This window comes from Neolamprologus brichardi, chromosome 7 (genome assembly GCF_056152115.1).
Source record: "Neolamprologus brichardi isolate AB-2024 chromosome 7, ASM5615211v1, whole genome shotgun sequence".
NCBI classification, from domain to species: domain Eukaryota; kingdom Metazoa; phylum Chordata; class Actinopteri; order Cichliformes; family Cichlidae; genus Neolamprologus; species Neolamprologus brichardi.
The window spans coordinates 3972152-3978242 of NC_142110.1; the positions used below are offsets into that span (position 1 = coordinate 3972152).

Here is a 6091-nt window from a genome sequence, read left to right on the forward strand (position 1 = left end):
ACGTCTGTCTCCCAACCCCCTCCAGCTTGCTGCCACATTCCAACACTCTCCCCCTGTCTCACCAAAGATGCTAAGTCTGTCCACTCAGCTGTGCCACTCTTTGTCAGTGAAATATGTGGTGTTTGCCCTGTAAAAAGTTGTTGTGCAGCTTCAGAAAGGATAACACTACATCCAGCCATAGTTTCACCATCAGTATATATTGCTTTTATGGTGATTCTCTGTGGCCCTAATTTCAGCACTTTATCTGTGTAGGCCTCATCAGGCCCAGGCATGGTCTTAAATCTCAGTGTGACATGCAAGTCTTCTGGTGGCTGTATGTCATGGTTAGTTGTCAACATTTCCTCAGCTGCAGCTAACAGTTTACAGTTTATTTGATCAGGTCTGGAGGCCGACAGGTCAAGTGTCCAGTAATAATGCAAATCCCCACTGTCCTGATGAACCATTGTCTCAGCAGTTTCTCCTTTTCCTGCAGCTATCATCCCAATGGATGTTGGAATTATTGGAATTCCAAGTTTCATCATCATATCTCTTCCCAAGAGGTTCACCGGACAAGTTGGGCACATTACAACTGAACCCTGAGCTGCCTCTCCTGTGGTAGGATCTCTAATCCACACTGGTTTAGAGATTCTATGCTGATTTAACTGACCATTTGCAGACTTCACATAAATTGTGCCATTTGAAGGATCAACTCCTGACACATGATCCTTTAAAACAGTTTTATCTGCACCTGAATCACACAGAAATTGAACAGTTTTGCCTTGCACAGTTAACGTGCGAACTGGTTTTACTTCTTTCCCTGACAGGTTTAACAATACTTCAGTTAAATCTAGAGTCTGAAACACAGGCTGTTGTAGATTCTGGCAAACTAAAGAGTCATCTGTACATGTGCGTGTGTTGGCAGTGTCAACAGGTGCTAGTCATTTATTATAATAAGGGTTTTGTGAATACGGCTGTCTATACTCCTCAGGTTTGTTCTCGGGGCATTCTCTGGCGAAGTGACCTATCTCCCCACACCTGTGGCACGCTTCATCCCTTCGCTTTAGTCCTCCCCTGGGTCTCCACCTATCTCTGCTTCCTCTATACTTGCCTCTATTCTGCCCTCTGCCAGCCTGCCCCTGGAAAAAGATCTCGTCTGCTAGGAAGGCAGCGGCCACAGAGCTTTGAGACTTCTTCTTTTTATTTTTAATGACTTCCTGTGCATGGCGGGCCCAGTTCATGCATTCAACGGACCCGTCAGTGTTATGACTAACATTTTGTTTTCTGATGAAATCAGCAATGGGTGAATGAAAGCCATTCATCAAAGCATGTTTTAACTGCTGCTGATATGGGCTGGCCTTCTCTGGACTCTCTTCAAGGCCGCTATGTTCCTTGAAAACTTCCTCTAATCTTGCCCTGAACTCATGAACATCCTCTCCTTCTTTCTGCATGCATTGGGCGATTTTGTTGTAATCTACAGAAGCTTTAAAGGTATTTCTAAGACGCTCATAAACCCCATCAACTTGGCCTCTTAAATTTGCATGGCCATAGGGTAGGACGGTATTACCATCCCTCCCTGTGTAGGTGCCTCGCACCCGAGCCCAGTTATATGTGAGACACTTCCTAAAGGTGGCTTCTGTTTCCTGACCGTTTAAGCGGTACGAGGAGCAGAGTTGCTTGTGTCGGGCGATAAATTCATCAACATTAGTCAACGGGTTTCCTAAATCTTTACATGCCTCTGCACATTCAGATTCAGTCCATGGCCTGTAAACACAAATAACACGGCTTTGGTCATTTTCAACACCAAAATGGGGGTTCGCGACCTCCACCAATGGAAAGGTATCATGGAAAAGGTAGACAGGCATACCAGCTGCACTCGCCTCATCCCTTTTAGTTTTGGATCTAGTTCCATAAGGGCTTAAATATTGTGCTGCGGCATCCCCAAACTCCTGCCGTACTCTATCCTCCTCCTCTCTCTCTCTTCTCCTGCTCCTGCTTTTCTTCCTCCTCTCTGGCCTCTCTCTCCCTCTCTAATGCTGCTCTACGCTGTTGGTCCCTTAACGTCAGCACCACTGAAGTAGACCGCACCGTCTCATCTTCAGGTTTCACAGCTAATGCCTGCAAAGCTGCTCTCTTCGCGTTCGCTGCCTCCTGTCTTTTCTGCGCCTGCTCTAACCACAGTTTAGCGGACGCCAGTTGTAACTCTCTCTCCTGTTTCAATTTTCCTTTTGCACAAGCTACCTTTACTGTCAACTGGTCTACTAACATTTGACATGGTCCTACAACCAATTTACCTTCAAAATCATATTTTTTGCGCCAATGTCCTAAATACTTTGCGCTACCGGGAGCGAATTTCATCATAAACTTCTCGTCACCTTCTGACTCACTCTTGGTTGCTTGGAAACCCATAATAACAACAACAGCTGGCGTCACAGACCACGTGTTCTGCTTCGCATCCACTCACACAAACACACTCAAACACAACAACAACAACAACACAAAAAAGAAAAGGCCTATAATTTTCCCCAGCCTGCGTGAACCCGCACAGCTGTTGCGCTCCTGGACTCGCGTGTACCCGCGCAGTCACTGAGCTGCACCTGCCTGCGTGAAAACCGCACGGCTCAGGTCCGCGTGAAACCGCGCGACCGTGCTCGCGTGAACCCGCGCAGCTAAGGAGCCGTCGCTCTCTTTTATTTATAAGCCTGCGATTAACCGCACGGCTCAGGTCCGCGTGAAACCCGCGCGACCGTGCTCGCGTGTACCCGCGCAGCTACAGTGATCTCTTTGAACTTACTTGGTGTTGCTCATTGCGTGTAGCATCAGTCCCGTCAGATCCCGTCAATCGTCATCCATCGAGGAGAAAAAACAGACTACTAATCCACCGGCCCGATGACGAATTCTCACGCCTCGGGGCTTTGCCGCAGGGCCTCTATAAGTCCTGGCTGACGTCAGTCTTTCGGCGTGTCCCTTTTCCCCTCGGTGAATGTCGATTCCAAAGATCCGGCTCAAGAAGGACCAATTAATGATAGGTTCGTAGCATAAACCTATTCGCTGGAACGTTAAGGACAATTTGCTACACAGCAAAAAGCAAGACACAAGGCACCAAAGTTCTTTGTGTTACTCATGCATGAGGGAGACCTGCCTGGAGCCAAGTGTCGTTCCACCACTTGACCTCCGTCAGACTCTCAGCCAGGTTCCCCATAGCACTCCTTTTATTGTGGGTACATGAATATGCATAGGGTCATTAACATATAACATCTTACATAGGTATACATGTGAACAAAGGATTGTGTGTGTGTGTGTGTGTGTGTGTGTGTGTGTGTGGGGTCAGAGTGTGACCCCATAAATGACTTCCCTAAACCTACTGGTCTGGAAAGTCCAGCAGTTCATCTAAACAAAAGGCACTCAGACTAAAACAGATATAGCTACGTTTATCCTACCATAAAACAATAAAACAAAGTACGACCTCTTCCCATGCTCCCAGGATGTAGGTGTGGATTCCAGAACACTCTGGAATGCACACCAAGCCTTTGCAGCCTCCTAAAGATCACACATCCTATCACTACACAATTGATTATACATCTCTAAGCATATATGGTTAAATATTTCCTAATACAAATGACAATAATAAAATCTAAACCCATCAAATGCCACATGAGAAAATATTTCACAAGAAGATTTTTTTTGTATTGATGCACAATTGCAGTTTTTATGCGCTTGTTGTTTAAAACATTGAATGAATCATTTTTCACAGGAAAGTTGATCCAATGAATCACTCACTGTCTCTTTCAAACTGTGAGGAATTGTGACCGGCAGCCTTATGATTTCAGTCCTGATTTTGAGGTTTTCAGTGCTGTCTGTCAGCAAAATAGCACAAATAATCAAATGGCTCCATTCCATGATATTTGGCAAAAAGATGGAGCATATGTAAAGGAGGCACATGTTAATTTTGCCACATTAAATCACGACTGTTATTCACCTGCTTCACCTACTTTTTGTGCAAACGTTGAAAATCAATGGTTTATCCTTAAATTTTAATGGTCAGTGTACTTGATCTGACACCAGTTGAGTTACAAACCACCAGAACACACAAGAAATGAAAATCCTCTGTGTCCCAGTCTAAAGGAGAATTACGCTATATTTGCTGTTACCTGAAATTAAACCCACATTCTGTATATGGTGATCTATCTGTACCAAATACCCAGAAACGACAGGAAAAGACTCTGTCCAGTACCATCCAGAAAAAAAATCATTGAATATTTTAAATATATTCTGTAAAAGTAACAATGTTATGTTTGGTATTATCATCTTGTGCTTCCGTACGAAATAGTTGGGCATGTTTAATATAACAATGTAACAAATGTCTCTCTGGGAAACACAAGAAGAGCCTTTCCACTCCGGTGCAGATGGGGGCAGTAGACGACACAGCTTCCTGTGGAGTGACGAGCTGTTGTCAAAAAGAGGAAGACGTGACTATTATAGTTACAAAACTCGGCGAAGGACGAAGAAGGTGAGGTGAGTGTGTGTTTCCCATATGCTGAATGTTGCGGTGTTAATATTATAAAGACATAAGTAATAGAAACATGTTAGTGATATCAGTGGGATGGAAACCTCCTTTATTTCATCAGCAAGCTAACCTAGCATCACATGAGCAAATGAGTTGTGCGCCACAGGTAAGGACGGTTAATAAATGAGAGAAAAGGGTAGGTTAGGTTTCACTTGTTCCGTGGTTAGTGGTCCCTACAGATCCATCTAAACTAGTGATGGGCAGATGAAGCTTTTCATCCAATTGGTTCACCCCAGCGCAAAGCATCTTGAAGCTTCATTTGCTCTAGTAGGACACCTACTGGACTGAAATATGAAATATTAGTTGGCATGAATTTGAAGAGTGTGGCCTTTTGCACACAGCCTGTAAATGTCAACAACAAAAGGAGTGCGTAAAACATGTATCAATCAATCAGTCTTTATTTATAAAGCACTTTTCATACAAAGATGTAGCACAAAGTGCTTTACATAGGTAAAAGCAGCCCACCCCTCCAACTCACTCCCCACACTTTCATTAACATAAACAATCATGGATACACCCCACCCCACGATCGCCCTGATATGGAATATTTTTCTGTACAGTGGTACAAATACAATTGTTAAGGTGTGGTAAACACTTTTGTGTAGTGACATTATAACACGTGCAACCCACAAATACAACCTCAATTCAAATGTTGGGACACAGTGTAAAATGTAAATTAACAAATCTTATAAACATATATTTCATTCACAATAGGACAAGACTGAAAACATTTAAACCAGGGGCGATTTTAGCCCAGTTTTGGAGGTGCTTCAGCACCCCCAAAATGAATCAAAGCACCCCCAAAGATGTCTTACTTTTTTTGAAAATATTTGCTGTTTGTGGGACACACTACTAAAAGTATAAAAAGCATACAGTACTTAATTGAGATGGAACATTTTAACAACAAAAGTATAGATAATCCCTCCCCCCTCCCAAAATGGTTTGTTCCAGCTCGGCTCTCTCCTACTTGCTTTAGCGCCGTTGCTGCCAGAGCGATGGTGGCTGAGACGCAGCGGAGCAGAGGTGGAAGTGCCTGGCTTAAAACAGGACATATTAGCTGCATTTAACTTTCAGTTAGTCTTTATATAGTTAGGTAGGAGTCAGACCATGTTTCTTTTTAACTGAAAAACATTACACCAGGTAACCTGCTGTGTTGAAAATAGGGCTGATTAGTCAACTAGTCACAATTACGTCGACTATCAAAATCATCGACGACTGATTTAATAGTCGACGCGTCGTTTGAAGCTTTGTAAGATCACAAAAGCCGCAGGAATAAGTAGTAGGATTTAAGAGTGTAATAACCGACTGAAACAGAAGATGGCAGCACAGCATGTACAAGGATGCCAGCTGCCGTTAAACCCCGAAGAAGAAGAAGGAGCTGTGTCCCAGAATTCATAGCGCAGCCCAGCTCAGTTTCCAACAATGGTGGCAGCTAGTTAGTTTTAATATTACTCTTATTATTCTTTCTGGGTCACAAAATAAACGTTTAGCATATTTTCAGGTGAGAATGTAACTGTGTAAACCTCAAATATCTGCTCAGTTTATCAA

General features: G+C 43.5%; 1 protein-coding gene and 1 pseudogene across 1 annotated transcript in view; one reads left to right on the plus strand and one right to left on the minus strand.

The window, feature by feature from the left end:
- Window positions 1-913: 913 nt before the first annotated feature.
- On the minus strand, window positions 914-2698 carry LOC148101894 (uncharacterized; annotated as a pseudogene).
- Window positions 2699-4232: 1534 nt separating this feature from the next.
- The window catches only part of LOC148101895 (thromboxane-A synthase-like), a 69030-nt gene continuing 67171 nt past the window's right edge, over window positions 4233-6091 (plus strand). Inside the window, exon 1 of the mRNA XM_087842868.1 lies at window positions 4233-4491. The gene's annotated coding sequence lies outside the window, so the exon portion shown is untranslated. The remainder of the gene's footprint in view (window positions 4492-6091) is intronic.